We start from the raw sequence: 19914 nt of genomic DNA, 5'->3' as shown, positions 1-19914 counted from the left end.
TTGTCGTGCGAAGTGGGCGAGCGGTGCCATGTAGATATTGAACAGCGTCGGGCTCCCCAGATCTTTCCCATTTTCGTTGGCACTCTCTGCTTTGGTACACCGTTTGTTCCGCCCTTTGACACCAGTCCAGATCGTTTTCCCAGCCCTCCACCATTAGGATTTCAGCGACTCCCCACAGTCTGGCAATATTTCTTTTTGCTACTACTCCCGCCAGTGCGAGCCAGACTGTGGCCCATTTGGGCCATACTATGTCTCCTGTTACACCCAGGACATGCCACCTGGCATCTATTGGCACAGTGGCGCCTACTACCGCAGACATGACCTGGGCTAGGTTCTCCCAGAAGCTTTGCATCTTAGGGCATGCCCAAAGGATATGGAACAACATCCCAGTTTCCCCACATTCCCGCACACATTCTGCAGACGTACAATAGCTGATACGGTATTGCACTGTCCTGGGGATGTATGACCTATGCAGAATTTGGAGCTGTATTAGGCGAAATCTTGCCTTTATCGCTATTTATCTAGGGCTTTGTAAAGCCTCTGCCCAGTCGTCATCCTCTAGGAGTCCAAGATCTGTCTCCCAGGCTTCCCACAGGGTTCCTAGAGGGTCCGGCATGTTATTTATTTGTTTTTTTAAGGTGATTGAGATAGCCTTATCAAGCATTGGATCACGCAGCAGCGTATCCTCCAGGGGGCATATTCTGGCAGCTGATCTGTGACTTTCAGATGACAGTGTAATGCATGCCTAAAGTGTAAGTAGCGCAGAAACTCCCGCTCCCCCATCTGGTACTCCAACTGCAAGGCGGCAGAATCTATGTGTCTCTTTTGAAACTCTCTTTAATATCTATGTGTCGGACCTAGCCAAAGTCATCAAGGCTCATCGGATAGGCTTTACCGCCTACGCAGACAATACTCAACTGGTACTGGCCATAAATAACAACAATGGAGAAAGGATTTCAGGAGAGCATGCTCACCATCAGTAGCTGGATGGCCAGCAATTGCCTTAAGTTGAACTCTGGAAAAACAGAGGTCATGACCTTTGATAAACTGCTCCCTTGCTGGTCTCAAATCTGGTGGCCCCCCTCCATGGGCACTCCACCTATTCCAGTGACCAAGGTTAGGAATCTGGGTGTCACATTTGATGAAAAACTGTCTTTTGTATCACACGCTAACTCAGTAGCTTTGACGGCGTTTTACAAACTTCTCCCATTTCTTCCTCTAAATGCAGGTAAAACACTAGTCAGTACCTTGGTGATGTCTTCTATTGATTACTGCAATGGACTGTGCGCTAATGCCCTAAAGAAGGTCATTCAAAAATTACAACCCGTTCAAAACGCAGCTGCAAGAATTTTATCAGGAACACCTAAATTCAAACCCATCTCCCACATACTTAAGAAATATCATTGGTTATCGGTAAAGAACCGGATAAAGTTTAAAATACTCCGCATTGCTTTCAAGGCATCTCGTAAAAATGGACCTGAATCTTTGATAAATCACCTATAAATTCATGTACCCAACAGAGCACTCCGGTCATCCGCTGGTTTTCAGCTTAAGGTTCCACGCACGAAAACATCCTCCTGGGGTGACAGAAGATTCGTGGTCACCACATCTAAGCTATGGAACACCATTCCATTGGAGATTAGATCCTGTCAATCTTTGCTCACTTTCAGAAAATTGATCAAAACTTGGCTTTTTAATCATTAAACGCTTCTGTCATTTACTGCAGTCCGTAGCGCCGAGACACCCCAGGGTATTTGTGCGCTTTAAAAATCTCAAAAATAAATAAAACAAAAGAAATAAATAACATCTTCCCATTCTTCCAGACATCACCCAGGAGATTAATGCCAATATTGCTCCATCCCCGGAAGACCTTTAGTTGCACAGTTTCCGCCAGATAATCCCTTCCCCATAACGGGGTTCGCTCCGTGAGTTTAGCTCCCCACCCAGTCATCTTGGTCGCCTGTTGCCACACTGCAGTCACTGCCTTTGTGTAAGTCGGGAGGGTGGAGTCGCTCCTCCGCTTCCTGTATAGGGCCGAGAGATAACCTCCCCTACCCATGGCCATAAGGTCCACTCGATATGCCCGTTCCTCCATGGAGGAAAAAACCCACCCATTAATATTGGCTGCTGTGTCGCCCAGCAAAACTTTCTGATATCCGGAACCGCCAGTCCCCCCCATCATATACCCCCAACTGGAGTTTTCATAGGGCGATCCTAGGGCTACCGCCTCCCCACAATAACGTGCGTTGCTCTGCCTCAAAGGCGTGAAAGAAACTACCAGGAACCAAAAAGGGGGTGTTCTGTAGTGCATACAACATGTGCGGGAGGGCCATCATATTAAACAGGACAGCATGGCCCTTAAGCGATACCAGCAATGTTTGCCAGTTTGCCACATCCTCTTTCAGTCTAACCAATTGTGCATAGACATTCAAGCGCATAAAATCCACCTCTGTCTTTGTGATCCAAATACCCAAGTACTTGAAGGTTTCCTTGCACACCAAATCCTGACAAGCTGACGATAGCACCTGAGGTGCCCCCGCCAGCGAGAACACTAGGGACTTATCCCAATTGATGTTATACCCAGAGTACGCCCCGAAAGCTCTCAGGATATGGAGAAGTCTATGTAAAGTTTACCGGGGGCGGTGTGCGTAGAGCAAAACGTAATCAGCGTACAGGGAGATCCGTTCCTCCCAAACACCCCCTGTATCAATGCCCCACACCAACGTGTCGGCAGCGGCTCAAGCGCTAGCGCAAAAATTCTTAAGGTGGAGTAGCACGCGGAGGTAACCTGGTTTATCTGTCCAATAAAGCTGAGCTTGGTGTCAAACACCACACCCAGGTTTCTCATTTTAGTCACAGGGAGTGGACAGGCTCCTGCCTCTGCCGGCCACCAGTCAGGGTTCCAAATGGGAGGTCCGGGGCCGAACTCCATCACCTCCGTCTTCTGAGTATTCAATTTTAGATAATTAAGGTTCATCCATTGAATAATGTGGGCCAAACAGAAACCTGACTGAGGGCACCTATCATGAAGAAGATATGGAAATTATGATTTGTGTGTCATCGGCGTATGACACGAGCAAAAAGCCACGGTGCTTGACCAGTTTCGCCAATGGAGTCACATATATATTAACCAGTGTGGGCGAAAGCGCTGAGCCCTGAGGGTCTCCGCACAGAAGGTGGAAGTTGTCTGACTTAAGATTATCCCAGTAGATGTTATGTTCTCTCCCTGTCAGGAAGGAGGTACGAAGGGCCAGAGCGGAATTCCGAATCCCAATTGCCCCCAGCTGCCACGTGAGAACGGAATGATTCACCGTATCGAACACGGCGGAAAGATCCAACAGGATCAGGACCGCCCTGCCACCTTTATCAATTTGCCATCAAAGTTCCTCCGTGGCCATGACTAGTGTGGACTCAGTAGAGTGGTTGACCGAAAGCCATGTAGAGGGCTGTCTAATCTGTCAATGTAGTCATTTAATTCTTTATTTAAGGCTTTCTCCAGAACCTTAGCTGCCAAAGGCAGGCAGGAAATAGGGCGGTAGTTGGTGAATTCATAGGGGTGCAGGGTGGGTTTCTTTATGATAGGCCTAATGCAAGCCTTCTTCCATGCTGACGGAAAGTCACCAGACTTTATGACGGTGTCTAGTAGAGGGGCAAAAGTCAAACTAATTAAGTTTGAGACCCCATGAATCATGTCTGGTGGACATGGATCATCTGGATAGCCAGACTTTATGATCAACAAAAGATTATTTGCAGAATCAACCGTAATTGGTGAGAAACTAACCAAACGGTTGGATATTGCTGGACCTTACTCCAGTTCGTCAAGGGGTAAGGTTTGGGGGGCAGTGGACGGTGTAGATAGATTGAATTTTGGTTTGAAAGAAGGACGCCTTGTTGTCACATAGAGTTTAATCAGGACTAAACTTATTTTCCTGTTGGAGTTTAGCTCTTTAGTAGAGTTCTTAGACATTTCCATTTTATTAGTGTAGAATTCCTTCTTTACTATAATAATGGCAGCTTTGTATTCCATTAGAGCCTGGTTATAGCAATTTTTTCCTTCTACACTATAGTCTATCCTCCAGGTACATTCTAGTCGTCTGCACTTGGATTTCAGAGTATTTAACTCTGCAGAATTTGTCGAGGGTGGTGGCTCTGTGCCTTCTTTGGTTGATCAATCTCACGGGGCCACTTGATGTATAGCGGATCTAATCCAATAGTCATAGCTGGCTGCATCCCGGTTGGGATCACATGTTAGTAATGGTACATTATTGCCTAGCAGATTAGCTAGGGTGTCAGAATTGATATTCTACAAGGATCGAGCGGAAGTTGGTGGTGGGTGCTTTGCCGTCGAAGATGGAGTCTGTGTATTGGGAAAAGTGAAAAATATTGCCCTGTGGTCTGCTCATGTAAGTGGCAGAATTTAGTAAATTACAATGGTGGCCTGGTTGGTAAAAAATACCATCAAGTGTGTGGAGCGCTTTATATGTGGGACCCTCGACTATCTTTGACAAGCCAAAACCTTCCATGTTGTCAAGTAGTGTCTTAGTCGAAGAGTTTGTAGGAAGCTCTAAGTGAAAATTAAAATCCCCTAAAATAGTAAACGAGGAAGTGTCTAGGCAAGATCCCAGCAGAGAAAGTAAGCCCTGTATGAAATGGGCCTTAGGACTGGGAGGTCTATAGAGGAGCAACCCGGGGAAGGAGAGCTTGTTATTAATTTTAATGTTAAATGACATAGCTTCTCCCCCAGACAAGGGTGCAGAACCAAAAATAATCCTAATTTTTTTTCTATTTATAAAATAGCAGTGCCTCCACCCTATTGTCCGAGTCTGGACAAGGCTGCTAATAAATAGCCAGGGGGCAAAGCTGCCACCCATTCCTGCAGTTGTAGTGGCCCAAGTTTCCGTGAGGAAAATTAGATCAGGATGAGTTGTCTGCAGCAAACATTCCAGCTTGTGCTTAATGGCTGATCTGGCATGAAGTAAAATGGCCTTGAGAGTGCCAGATTTAGCCCGTGGCAGGTGTTATCATGTTGAGAGGTGTGCGATAGTGGGGCCTGGCGGTTGGAATCAGCAAAATAATAGTTGCATAGTGGACATGTAATGGAGCTAGTATTCAACTCCCACGTATGCAAAGCATAGTTTATACACTTACCCTTGTTACGGTCAACTAATTAGGTTCTGGAGTAAGCGATATTTGTTAAACGGGCAAGGGTTCTGGCGAAGGGCGCAGACGGGCTTGCCATCAGCGCGCCGGCTGCGCGGTCGCGTTAGCATAGCGTGTTATCCTTCCCTAGCACACTGACCACTCAAGAACACCATCCAGCTGTGGTTGTTGGCTAGCTTCTTTCTAGCCAGATACCACTGGGGTAAATAAATAGACAGAAGGTACTGCTTGCTGTCTCCGGGTGCAAAATGACACATTATGTATGTTTGACCAAGCTCACCCTGCCTCCTTGGTTGACAAGGCGTATGAAAGTCTTGTTCTGTGGTTAGTGAGAAGTCCCCCACGTCCACTAGATTGGAAAGTACTGCAGCGGTTTGACATAGAAGTGTACCTGCCTCAAAAGCTCGACTAGTTGAAAAGAACGTGTCTGCTTGTGGGATTGTTTTCTTTTATTGGAGTACGGCGTCACTATTATTTGTGGTAACCATGACACATATTTAAAAGTAGTTAAAGGACTTGTATATTGATACTGTGATTGCAGAAGCAACTGAGAACTCGTCTTGAATAAGGGTGATCGATCTAGTACTAATGTATTGTAAATAAAAGCTTCATTTGTTTATACTTCTTTCAGGAGAAAATGAGCAATTCATTACCCAGAAAAGGGTGACTTGAGGGAGTAGAAACCGTACAACGTAGTATTATGTTACTGCAACGTTCACGTTGCATTTTCGATTTTTTTCAGCGACTAAGGTCCACAGTGTTCAAACGTGAAATCTGTGTACAATAGACTTAATTATTTGCCACCTATTGGTCACTTATAGAAAAAATAATTGACATTCGTGAGCTGTGGCAGGATATGCCAGAGAACCATCATCTTTGGCGGGTGCTTGATTGAGGTTGTTGGCAGACTACCCGAGAGGTGTTGCACCATGTCAGGTCAACATGTTTGGTCCCATGGTGCTGTATGTTCGTTCGCATGTGATTTCAGGGGCAATCATTACCCCGAATATTGCATCGAAACACACTTGTACACCTCTGCAAAAGAGAGTACACTGCACATTCGGTGCTGTGGCGCCTTGTCCCTCTCCAGAATTGGGGACCCTATCCGGGGGTGTCCCGCCAGATAGGGTTTGTTTGGCGTAAATAACAGATTTTAAAGTAGTAAATAATATATATATATATACACTGCTCGATGGGAACAAAGCAGCTCTCGAAGCCTTTGCTAAATGACGCAGCCTTCCCCAGAGGGTATTATTCATTTAAATAATTAGGAAACGCTGGGCTGTCGGTAACAAAGGAAATGTCGAAATTCAAGGGTTTTTGCTGTCAGGGAACGTTCCAGAGGCAGGCAGGCCGAGCTGCCTGTCAAGCTGTCCGAGCAGAATCTAATCATTCATTGCATCCTTGTCTGTGCAGCCGTGCAGGAAACCCTGCCAGTCCAGCTTGCGTTCTGCGAGTGCCATTAACATCATCTGCTTTAATTACACAATAATGCTTCATCCTGCTTAAGGAATGAGCCGCGGCCTGGATGGGCCATGGCTCGATAACAGAACTTATTGGAGCAGCACGGCGAGCAGCGGCGTGGCTGTGCGTGTGCGCGCGCACAGCCGTGCCCATGTATGTCTGGAAGCTAGACAGATTCCCTACCTGGAAATGACTTGCTATTATTAGACTTTCACTTACCAGGGGTTATGTAAGACAATTGGCGCTCTGTTTCCAACAGAGACATGATTCATGCCACTTGTAGTAACTGCAACCACCGCCGAATGAGACAGAAACCAGACAACGGCTGGAGAATCAATGGGGCCGGAACAAGACTATTGCTCTAATCTCTTTCCTTTAGAGCGGCGGCTGTCTGATCTGAGCACAGCTGCTAACAAATGGGATCAGACGGGTTCAGGGACTACATTACCCAGCAGGCTATTCCTTGTCACAGCACCGCTGTCTCAATGCGGGAAGGATCTGCGCAGCTTAGTCTTCGGACCTGGGCTGGCACAGTGTTGCACCGTTCTCCTGCTTGACTCGTGGCACACTGCTCGATCTAGGGTCTTACAAAGTACTCGAAACCTGCCATATATGTAAACTTGTCTTGTATTCGGCTTCTAAATGATACTTTACAGTGGTCTTCAGGGCACAAGTCCTAAAAACATAAGTGTGGGGGGGCGGCGGGGGGGGGGGGGTTCTAACCTAGTTAATCAGTATACAAGTGACATCACGGCGCGTGACATCACAGGACGTGTCATTATTAGAAGTGACATAAAAACTTAAGCCCGCGCATATATTGCGAGGGCTTAAGTTTAACATGTCTATCATGAGTACACTGGAACACATTTCGAGTATACAGGGATACCCTCCTGATTTAGGCAGGAGATTAAAAAATGTTTAAGGTACACATAAAACAATGTTGCCTTTTCCTAAAGTAAATTTCCTCTACCCAAAGTGCTTTACAAGAAAAAAATGTGATATTTAAATTATTAAACGCATCCTCAGGGTTAGTAAGAACTATATACATTCTATTTATTTTGTGTAAATACTGGGAAAGACCAACACATCTGACATTCTTACAGCACATGCATATCTCCTGAACAGAGCCTGAACAAAGTGAAAAGCTGCATCTCTTAAGTATGTGTGAAGTGCTAACAAGGTGTTAGCCTTTGTTTCCCCTCTGCTTCATTTACATCAAGTGTGAGGCTCTTGACTGCTCCCAGCCAGGAGACTCCAACAAAAGGTGGCCTGATGACCCCTAATATTCGGCATTTGTTATGGGCCCAGCAGGAGTCTAAACTAAGAAAACCCCCTCCCTGCCTGCACGTTGTGTTGTTGTGGATCGAAAGCAGACAACAACAGGCACTGCTGAAAGTGTCCCTGTGTTTGCAAATTACATTGGGACAAATCAGCATATTTTTCAATGGGGCCCAACTTCTTGGCAGGGTGGACGGCGTCCACCTTGTGAAATCAGTGGGTGGACTTTCGTCCACCCGCGTGTACCCCCGGATCGTGCCCTCGTGGGCTGGATAGAAGAGTTGGCCTGTGTTTACTTATACCAGTATCTGCACTTAGCACCACACCTCTCTTTATTTTATCAATACGAATGATGGCTGTATATGCCAGTCACTATTATTTCCGGTCTTTGGGGTACTGTTATCAGTCTACGTACTATGTAATGTCTGCCTTTAATTCCGTGGTGTTACCTCTAATACAGTTGTTCCTATTAAGCCCTCTAATGACTCTTCTGACGTCTTGTCTCAAGGTCCCCTTGTTAAGCTCTCCTCTGTTTACTCACCTACCTATCCTTAAGACCTGAAGGATATGTGATTTAAATTAATTTTACAGGCCTTCATGATGAGCAGGGATACAATATTTTATCTAGACCTTGGGGAAAGAAGTGCAGACATGGAAATTTCACAGTTTTTAAGTCTCCGCCTGCGAAAGACTGTGTAAATGCACAGTCTTGCTGGGGAGACTTAATGGGATAGAGTGAATGTCTCCAGCGAGGTTAAGCTCCGCCCCTCTTCTTCATTGGCTGGCCTCCTAAACAGTGGCCAGCCATTGGAGAAGAGTTCCCAATGACGTTCTTCCTTGGATCTAAGCCCGTCCTTTTCGGATTGGGGGGCGTGTTTTTGACTTTCTTTCTCCCCTCTTCTCCATTGGCTGGAATGTAAACAACAGTCAAAAAACACGCCCCCCATTCTGAAAAGGACAGGGCTTGCTGCCTCTCAAGGACACAAACTTTGTGTTGACAATGCCTCCACTCGCGTTCAACTTTCCCTTCGAGCAGAGTACCCCCGCATCCTGCCTGCTAGCATCGAGTCTTGCTCTCCGCACACTTGTGCAGTTGTGGAGAACGCTGATGTCTGAGCACCTTTCACTTCTGGAAAATCTTACCGCCAACACAACTTTCTGCTTGCAGCAAATGTTGATGTCTTGGCGGCTCTTCACTTGCAACAAAGGTTACTGTTTGCACATCTCTCTGCTTGCTTCAAATTGTGCTGTCTGCATGCTTTCCACTTGCGTGGATTCCTTCTCTAGCCCCATCCGACCACTCTTGTAGAGCCCCGCTCTCCACGCACCTTTCAAGTGTTTCTGCCCCGCCCGTGCCCGCTCCGCTCACAACAAACAGCAGCAGCCTGCTGCCGTGTAACCCAAGCCCGCCCATTTTTCGCCACGGCCAAGGGCTGACTATATTTAACTCACGGTGCGTGTGTGCCCCCACCCCCCATTGCCATTCCGCATGCGCCCTGCATTGCTGGCACAGAGGCCAGGGTAGTCCTGCACCTTGGCTCCCAAAGCCTCCACCCCGAGTACGGACACTAAATACCTGACATGCACCTTTCGCGGGCTCTACCTAAAACCTCTTGGTATCTTTTGTAGCAAGTATTGTACTTGTTTATATAAAAAGCAAAATAGGGGCAAATTAACCCCTTCGATGCTGGTGACAAAGCCAGCTCGTCATGGGCGTTACCTGCGCTGTGCGCATGACGAGCTGGCTTTGTCACGCAACGAGCGATTTTCGAATTTTCAGCGCGCAGCAGGAAAACCCGCTAGCGCGCATGCGGTTAATGACCGACCTAAGATATGAAATGTTAACGAGAAAAAAAAGCAATTCATGCTCCTTTCCATAAACACAATTAATATACCAACTCAAGGCGTCTCCGGGCCGTGCCGCTCCATCATTATCATGCTTCGCCCTAATTAGACAAGGCCGGAATTTTCAGAAGAACAATGATTGCGAATGCAGCATTACAAAGGTAATATTTTGCCTCATTGCTGCGGATGACAAATCAAACTCAAAATGTTTTTCTTCCGTTTGACAACAAAGAAAAATCCTAATTGTTACTCGTAGCCTTCTCCCATGGTTCTTGGCTGTTGTAATTTCGGTCTGTCTTCGTTTATTAATGCGCTCGATGTTTTGCTGTCCGTGTCTCCCCGTTCCCTTGAAGTAACCAATAGTCTTGCTTTCTGGAAGGTGTCTGTGAGGGGAGGTGTTTGGGAGGGAAGGTTGGGACATATGGCCAATGCTGCCCTCCAACTCAAACTCCACCCTCCAACTCAAACTCCACCCTCCAACTCAAACTCCACCCTCCAACTCAAACTCCACCCTCCAACTCCACCCTCCGACTCCAACTCCACCCTCCAACTCCACCCTCCAACTCCGCCCACCAACTCCACCCTCCAACTCCACCCTCCAACTCCAACTCCACCCTCCAACTCCAGCCCTCCAACTCCAATTCCACCCTCCAACTCCACACTCCACCCTCCAACTCCACCCTCCGCCCTCCAACTCCACCCTCCAACTCAAACTCCACCCTCCAACTCAAACTCCACCTTCCAACTCAAACTCCACCCTCCACCCTCCAACTCAAACTCCACCTCCAACTCCTCCCTCCAACTCAAACTCCACCCTCTAACTCCACCCTCCAACTCAAACTCCACCCTCCAACTCAAACTCCACCCTCCAAATCAAACTCCACTCTCCAACTCAAACTCCACCCTCCAACTACTCAAACTCTACCCTCCAACTCCACCCTCCAAATCATACTCCCCCCTCCAACTACACCCTCCAACTCAAACTCCACCCTCCAACTCCGACGTCCACCCTCCAACTCCACCCTCCAACTCCAACCTCCTACTCCACCCTCCAACTCCACCCTCCAACTCCACCCTTTAACTTCACCCTCCAACTCCACCTCCACCCTCCAACTCCACCCTCCAACTCCACCCTCCAACTCCAACTCCACCCTCCAACTCCACCCTCCAACTCAAACTCCACCCTCCAACTCCACCCTCCAACTCCACCATCCAACTCAAACTCCATCCTCAAACTCCACCCTCCAACTCCACCCTCCAACTCAAACTCCACCTCCAACTCCACCCTCCAACTCAAACTCCACCCTCCAACTCCACCCTCCAATTCCAACCTCCAACTCCAACTCCACCCTCCAACTCAAACTCCACCCTCCAACTCAAACTCCACCCTCTATCTCCTCCATCCACCCTCCAACTCCTCCATCCACCCTCCAACTCCTCCATCCACCCTCCAACTCCACCCTCCAACTCCACCCTCCAACTCCACCCTCCAACTCAAACTCCACCAACTCCACCCACCAACTCCACCCTCACCATAAAACTCCCCCCTCACCCTACCCTCCACCCTCCACTACTCTCTCTACTACTCTCTACTATGCTCTACTACTCGCTCTCTACTCTCTACTACTCACTCTCTACTACTCATTCTCAACTACTCACGCTGTACTACTCACTATCTACTACTCTCTAATACTCACTCTCTACTACTCTCTACTACTCACTTACTTCTACTAATTCTTTACTACTCACTCTCTAATACTCACTCAACTACTCTACTACTTACTCTACAACTCTCTAATACTCCCTACTCACTCTACAACTCAATATCGACTACTCTCTAGTAATCACTCTACTACTCACAATACTCACTACTACTCACTGTAGTACTCTCTACAACTCTACTACTCACTCTATTAATAACTATTACTCTGTAGTACTGACTCTAATACTCTACTACGCACTCTCTACTACTCACTCTTACTCACTCTACTACTCTACTACTTACTCTACAACTCTCTAAGACTCTTTACTCACTCTACTACTCAATCTCGACTACTCTCTAGTACTCATTCTAATACTCTACTACGCACTCTCTACTACCCACTATTACTCACTCCACTACTCAATCTTTACTACTCTTTACTACTCGCTCTTTACTACTCGAACTTTACTACTCAAACTTTACTACTCACACTTTACTACTCACACTTTATTACTCTTTACTACTCACTCTCCAATACTCTCTCTACTACTCTCTCTACTACTCCCTCTAGTACTCTACTACTTATTCTACAACTCTCTAATACTCCCTACTCACTCTACTACTCACTCTCTACTACTCACTCTACTACGATATACTCACACTCTACTAATCACTATACTCACTACTTACTATTGTACTCTATAGTACTCTACAACTCTCTACTACTCACTACTACTCACTCTCTATTAATAGCTCTATTACTCTCTATTGCAAACTCTAATATTCTACAACACACTCTCTACTCCTCTACTACGCGCTCTCTACTAATCACTCTACTACTCACTCTACTACTCCCTCTCTACTACATACTCTACTACTCACTTTCTACTACTCTCTACTCTACTCACACTCTACTAATCACTCTCTACTATTTACTACTCACTATCTCCAACTCTACTAACTCTATACTACTCGCTCTACTACTCTCTACCACTCTACTCACCACTACTCTCAACTACTCTACTCACCACTACTCTCTACTGCTCTATTACTCATTCTCTACTACTCACACTCTACTACTCTCCAATCACTATACTACTCACTCTCTTTCTACCACTAACTAATACAACTCACTATTACTCACTCTACTACTCACTCTCTACTACTTAATCTACTAATCACTCTACTATCTACTACTCACTATCTACAACTCTACTAACTATACTACTCGTTCTACTACTATACTCACTACTACTCTACTACTCGACTACTCTCTACTACTCCCTCCACTACTCACTCTTTACTACTCAGACTTTACTACTCAGACGTTACTACTCACACTTTACTACTCGTATTTACTACTCCCTCTTTACTACTAACACTCTCTACTAGTCTCTCTACTACTCCCTCTAGTACTCTACTTCTTACTCTACAACTCTCTAATACAGCCTACTCACTCTACTACTCACTCTCTACTCACTCTCTACTACTCACTCTACTACTCTCTACTCACACTCTACTATTCACTATACTCACTACAGTACTCCACAACTCTACTACTCACTACTGCTCACTCTCTATTAATAACTCTATTACTCTCAAGTACGAACTCTAATATTCTACAACTCACTCTACTACTCACTTTCTACTACTCTCTACTCACACTCTACTAATCACTCTCTACTATCTACTACTCACCATCTACAACTCTACTAACTCTATATTACTCGCTTTACTACTCTCTACTACTCTACTACTCATTCTCTACTACTCACTCTCTACTAGGCTCTACTCTCAAATCACTATACTACTCGCTCTATCTACTACTAACTCTACTAAAACTATTCACTACTCACATTTGCGAGAGATTAAGCTATTGTCATTGTAAATGGCAATGCCATTTATCTGTTTTCAAAAACAACACATAGAGAAAAATGTGTCATTTACAATGCCAACAGCTCTAACTTTTGCAAAGGCGAGACCGTTGCATTGTAAATGCTTGTTTTCGTACCAAGTAAATGTAGGGTAAATCTTCAGAAATCTCCCTGCATTTCGAATTCCTTTCTAACTTTACATTCGTACTCTTAGTAACTTCTGATCCAGGAAGTTTTTAGCTTTGCTGTTCTTGCACTGTAAATGTTTTCATCCTTGTGTGCGGTGGAGGACAAGATTTTACTATTTAGTGGGTTTATCGGTTTGCCGATAAGTAGGACTTGTTGATAGTTTTGTGCACTTTTCTTAACATATTAAAGGTTGTTCTGTATTGTACAATATGCATCCAAGCACTGTTCTCTTCAGCGTAGTACTCTATAATTGATCCTCTTCTTCAAGGGACCTTGACCTCTAGCACAGCTCTTTGCATCTTTCTGATGTGCATATCTAAACCCAATTCCCTCACCATTTGAATTTCTCAAGGCGTCAGATTGATCAAGACATTTTTGAGCAGTTGCGCAGATCCAAGCATGGTTCTAGGTAATTTGACACATGTTCCGGGGTGCATCTTAAGGCCATCAGGACGCGGGAGGCAAAGTTGCACATCGCCATGTTCAAAAAATGAGGCCGGGCACATTCCAAATTGTGGGTCTATTGTGGGTTGAAGCAGCCCTGCTCATCTTGCTGACATGACAACCACCAGGTACCCACAAACCACCACCAGACCGCTGCACAGAGGAGGGCAGTTGCTCCCCGATCTGGTTCCCCGCTTCCCATCGCCAGGAACTGTATATCTCCCAACACTAAGACGACAAGGTATCCATATCAATTTGGCCAAGCCCACATCAAATCCAGACCCAATATAATACTATCTAGAGGTGATGCTGGCAAATACTAATGGAAGTGTTTCCTTTTGGAGGTGAGAAGGTCATTGATTGGAAGGAAGAGACATCAACAAAACACTTCTCCAGAGAGAAACATCTTGGATTTATAGACTTCAAGCCATGAAGCCTCATGGCCTCAATGATCGTTTGGAATTAAGTTGTTATTTATAGTACCTTTACGGTACATGTTATGCACATCGCCGCCTGTAACGGTCTGCCATGCTTGTATATCACACATTCCCCACTAACCCATCACCAACCCAGCACAACCCTTTCTACCACTTTCACTCCACTCCACTCTTAGATGGCCGCCCGTATGGCGACCGATCCCCCAGTCCGTTTTTTATGTCTATGGCCACCCATCCCATTCAATCTGAGCTCACCGAGCACTCCGCTTGTGAGCCTCACAGAGTTTCACAAACTCCGCCAGGCCAGCAGCACGCCTAGTGAAGACTCCGCATTGAGACGCCGACCGGATTCGTAAGTTTTTCACTCTTCCCGGAGTATCACGCGAATGCGTTATTGCATTTTAGACACTCTTGTAACCTTTTTCTCCTGCCCATTGATTTCAGGCTCCCAGACTGACTGCGGGAACGCAACTTGAATCGTAAGTCTCGCTTGGACGAGGCATTTTTCAAACCTTTCTTGATCCCGCTCTTAAAGCACGTCGCATTAACGCTCTAGATACAACCCTTTGAGCACTAGTCATCGTCTAATTATGTTAGAATTTCGACGTTTTCACTTTAGGAACTAACTCTTTCCCATTGAGAACTCAGCGCTTTAATTTTAACTCACAACTCACGTGCATTTCACTTTTTTTCCCGTGATGGCCATCACCCCCGATCCCCCCTCACTCAACCTGCATACAACCCACCCCTTCACCCCGTTTCCTTAAGCATGCCACACCGCACTACCCGATAAGCATGCACCAAATGTGTCACCATGTTATATTATGTTATTTAGTTACCGTATTTTCGCATATTGATGAGAACGTAATTTTGCATTCTTTTGTAGCGCTCCTTGACAAAGGGCCAACCGGCTCGAAATGCATCGGAGCTATCATGGTTAACCTTGGTTTCATCACTAATTATGAACTTTGAAAATGTTTGAACATTGAAAACTGAGAATGTATCAGTTTAAAGCCTGCAAGTAAACTTTGGATCTTTGAAATCAAATGAACACTCATTGGCTATATTCATTGGAGTCGATTGTTTAACTACAACGAACCACAACAGAGTGCCCACATGCAGGGATGCATTTACACTAGAGGTAATGCACTCAACCCTTTAAAAGTTATTTGGCGTACCCAGACAGTTACGTCACCTGCCGGAGCACCTGAAAATTACCTGAACGGAAATACCCTCTAATACAATCCCCACTATTAAATAAGGCTGTGCGCCGTGCCTACATACCCTCTTAAGGTCATTGATTTACCAGAAATGTAATCAAATACTCAGAATAACGATGCCTACAGTTTCCCAAAGAATTCCATCTTCTTGAGTCAGTGGATTCCTGTATCTTCATTGTGCCCAGTGTCAGACTCTGTGTGAGACTGCTGCAACAATGAAGTGTATTGAACCAAGCAATTGCCACAAGCCTCATCTAAAAGTGTTAGCCAAGCACCGACTTCTGTGATGCAGCCGTCAGAAAGACCTGTTGAAGCAATTACTCCTTCTACCAAGATCTTCCTACCTGGTACGGCAAAGACACTTCCATGTTAGGCTAGAATGCTGCTCCAATGTTTCTGACAGTTGAGGGCCTCTGGTAGTAGAAAGAGGCTCAACACTATATAAACCACTCTAAAATTCAGGACAGTTTATGTTTCTCAAGGTCTTTCTACCATCTCCTAACGAGAAAACAATTATAATCAAAACTGACAACACCCTCACAATGCACTGTTAAACAAACATGGGGGAAACCGATACAGATCCCTCTCCCTAGAACATAAGTAATCTAGAATTGTCCTCTTTTAAAGAATCTGTTCATGAAGGCAGTCAATCTTTGAGGGAAGCACAGTACCCAAGCAGACATACTGAGAAAGTACTAGGAAGAATATCACTAACAACGTTTTGATAAACATTTTTGGAGATTAGGTCCTTCTAAAGATAGACTCATTAGACACGGATCAAAGCACAAAAGAACAAGCCTTCACATATAGATACCCACAGCTCTCTGGGTGGTGTCTTTTTGAGGAACTGGTCAGAGAAATGTCTTTACTGTTTCCATTGATTTCTCTGCTAGCATATGTTCTGAATAATAAACTGTTACAATCCAAAGCCAAGTTGATTCTAAGTGCACATAAACAACTAAGACTATAGTGGTTTCCAAATCTGTTCCAGATGTTCTTAGAAAGATCTAGTATTCTTCCATGTACACCAAATCTTCTGTCCACACCCCAGTGCCAACCAAGTGTTGTATCTAAACGTGACATTATTAGAAGTGCTGGCAAGGCTATGGCATTTGCACTTACCACCATAATGTATGAAAGTCTTAAGTAAAGCCAAAAGATAATCCAGTTAGCATATTATTTTAAGTGGAAAAGATTTTGTTTGTGGGGCCAAAAGTAACGTAGTCACCTGATTTTCTGTCAAGAAGAAACATAAATTAATGTATTCCATATCTAACCAGGTCAAAACCACAAATTTTCTCGATCACATACTATATACAGGAAGAGTCCTTTTCAAAGGTATTTCTTTACTATACTATTCCTAAAGGATTTTGAGAGAAAAATTGGCAGAGCTTTTCCCTCTCATTCTGATACATTCCTTTGCAGGGAAACTTAATCTGGTTGACATTCTAGTGAATACATTAAGCCCACTTGACAGCATTTATTTTCGAGGGTAGCATTGCTGATTCTATCACTTCTGCCCATAGGTTACTGAGCTGCAGGCCCTCTCAGCTTGGGAACCATTATACAGTGTTCAACTCTGCCTTTCCTACCCAGAGTTTTTTTCTGATCGCCACATCAATAAGACTCTTGTTATGATTTTTTTCTGCTAATGATTTACCTTAAGCTGAAAGGTCTCTCCATTCATTGGATGTTAAAATATTTTTTTTTATCTAGACAAAATAAAAGTTATAAGAAAATGGGGGGTGTGGCCACGGAGGCGACTGAAATGGCTGCCTCCGCGTGAAGCTCCGCCGCCCGGGCTCCCAATATTGCCGAATAACATGTAATCCGCCATCATCCTACCCACATCAAATTGGATCCGGAAAAGGAAGCGATTCCGCGCACCTTGGTGACTCCTGCGGCTCTGGGGACAGCGTTTTTGAACGACGTGGCGGAGGGGATTGTATGCCTCCCTGGCATTGGCGGCGTCCTCCCTATCTGCGCCTGATCACCGGGTAAGTGGTTGCTCAGGGTGCCCCTGCCGGGCTTGCTGCCCCTGTGCGTGCTGACCGCTGGCATCTCCTCCCCGCTGCCTGACTAGCTGTGGCTGCGCTGTGGGGGTGCCGGCCTCCTGGGACAGTGCCACGGCTCTCGGGCCTTGGCGTGTCCTGGAGCCGGGTCCTCGATTGGCGGGCTTGCCGGCGGGCCTCGGGCTTCGGGGTGGGGCTGGGTGGTTTGTGGCGGCGGGGGTCTCTGGTAGCGGCGTTGGGTGCCCCGCGTGACAACCCTGGCTGATTTAGTGGCGGCCCTGCCTGAACCTCACACGGAGGGTGCCCCCACTGCTGTATATGCTGGACGCACGGCGGGGACTGCGTTGGACCTGGGCCTCGCAGGCGGGCGAAATTACTGCGCCGAGCACTGGTTGCTGAAGTGAGTGGAGTATACCTACCGGGTATGGCCGAGAGGCTGGAGCGCCACTTCCCCCAATTTGCAGTGTCTGGCTGGAAAAGCTTTGGGCCACGAGTCGGACATTTTTATACTGCCTGAGTGCTGGTCACCCCACATTGCAGTGCTGCTTCCTGATTTGGTGCTCCTAGTGTTTGGGGGCTCACATTGGGCCACCTCATTTCCATCCTTCCTCATTACTTCGGCTGCACAATTTTACCTCAACACCTCGTAGCTGACTTCGATTTGACCATGGGGAAGAGAGATCCCAGTCAACGCAAACTTAGCTTTGACAAAACCTCCCTCCTCACATCTGAAGCTCCTCCTGGCTCCTCTGCTGGGGCCACCGGAGCTATTGACAACGGAGATGCTACCTCTTTGGTCACCGCTATGCTAGGTGGAATGCGGGCTGGCTTCAAGTCGCTTGATAGCTTTGAGCAAAAACTCGCTGATATGGGAACCAAAGTCCAGGCCCATGATCGCCGCCTGGACGTGGCGGAATCCAGAATCTCGGATATTGCAGACAACGCCACGAAATCGCTCAAACGGCTGGAACGCGTTGAAAAGATACTAAAAGAGGTGGCCATAAAAAGTAAAGATTTGGAGGCGCGTAGCCGACGAAACAACATCCGTATAATTGGCGTGGCGGAGACGACAGCGACAGGGCGCTGTGATACTTTCGTTGAACAGTTACTCATTGATGTGTTTGGCAGAGATACTTTCACGACTGGTTTTGTGGTGGAACGCGCTCACAGGTCTCTTGGACCTTGTCCTCTCACTGGGCAGCCTCCCCGCCCGATCATTGCCAGACTCCTGAACTTCCGCGACCGTGATGCCGCACTACGCGCTGCACGAGAGAAGGGAGAGGTTCAGTGGCAGGGCAGTACCGTGTCCTTCCCTGATTTCACATTGATGGTTCAGGAGGCGCGATGCAAGTTCTCTGGAGTTAAGGCGACCCTGCGCAACCTGGGCCTTAAATACGGAATGATGTATCCAGCGAGGTTAAGGGTTGATGTGGCCGGTAGATATCGCATCTTTGATTCCCCTACGGAGGCACAGGAATTCTGCCAGAACTACAGAAAGCAGGGGTCTCAGGCGGCCCGCGGTTCCACACTACATTCCCCGGCCCACGGGGACTCGCAGAACAGCGTTGACCTCTTTGTTGACCGGGGTCCGGGATGATGTCTTGACACAACTCTTTTATTTGTGCTGCTCATTGTATTGAAGGGTTTGATGTGGGCTTTTCTTGCGCTCTTTTTGCTATACATTGTTTTTTGATGTCATTAATAATTGGGACGCCCGTTAGGCATGGCGTTGCTACCCCTCATGGCGAATGCCCTTTTGCCCTTCTTCCTTTGTTTTTTTTTTGATGTTCCATTATTTCACTAATTGGTTATTATCATAGGTATTCTTTAGTTCCGCTATACGTGCATACAGGGACGGACTGCCTCTACGGGGATGTAAGGAGGCTGGGTGGTGGGTGGAGGGTGGGGTGTATTTTGTTTTTGTGTATATTTCACTATGTTGGCACTTTTGGTGCAGTTCGGATTGGATTGAGTAGCGCATTATTCAACACGCCTTTCTTTTTTCTTGTTTTACGGCCAAGGTAGGCCATCAGTCTGGGCCTTCCAGACTATCTTTGATGTCCTGGAATGTTAGGGGCCTGAACAATACTAGAAAACTCAAACAGGTCTTTAATTATGTAGCACATCATAACATCGATGTACTTTTCCTACAAGAGACACACTTGGCACAAGCAGACTCAGCCTCCGTTGCTAGGAGTTGGGGTGTCCATCGAGTTTTCTCTAATTTTAGTAGGTATGGTAGAGGTGTTGCCATGCTTATTTATAGGCGGGTGCCCTTTGTGTTGTCCA

General features: G+C 46.2%; 1 protein-coding gene across 6 annotated transcripts in view; it reads left to right on the top strand.

Moving 5' to 3' along the window:
- ZBTB20 (zinc finger and BTB domain containing 20) overlaps positions 1 to 19914 on the top strand; it is a 2236857-nt gene that overhangs the window by 1883912 nt on the left and 333031 nt on the right. The gene's annotated exons all lie outside the window — the stretch shown is intronic.

This window comes from Lissotriton vulgaris, chromosome 8 (genome assembly GCF_964263255.1).
Source record: "Lissotriton vulgaris chromosome 8, aLisVul1.2, whole genome shotgun sequence".
NCBI lineage: Eukaryota > Metazoa > Chordata > Amphibia > Caudata > Salamandridae > Lissotriton > Lissotriton vulgaris.
The sequence above is the reverse complement of the archived record's forward strand: the minus strand, read 5'-3'. Positions and strand labels throughout refer to the sequence as shown.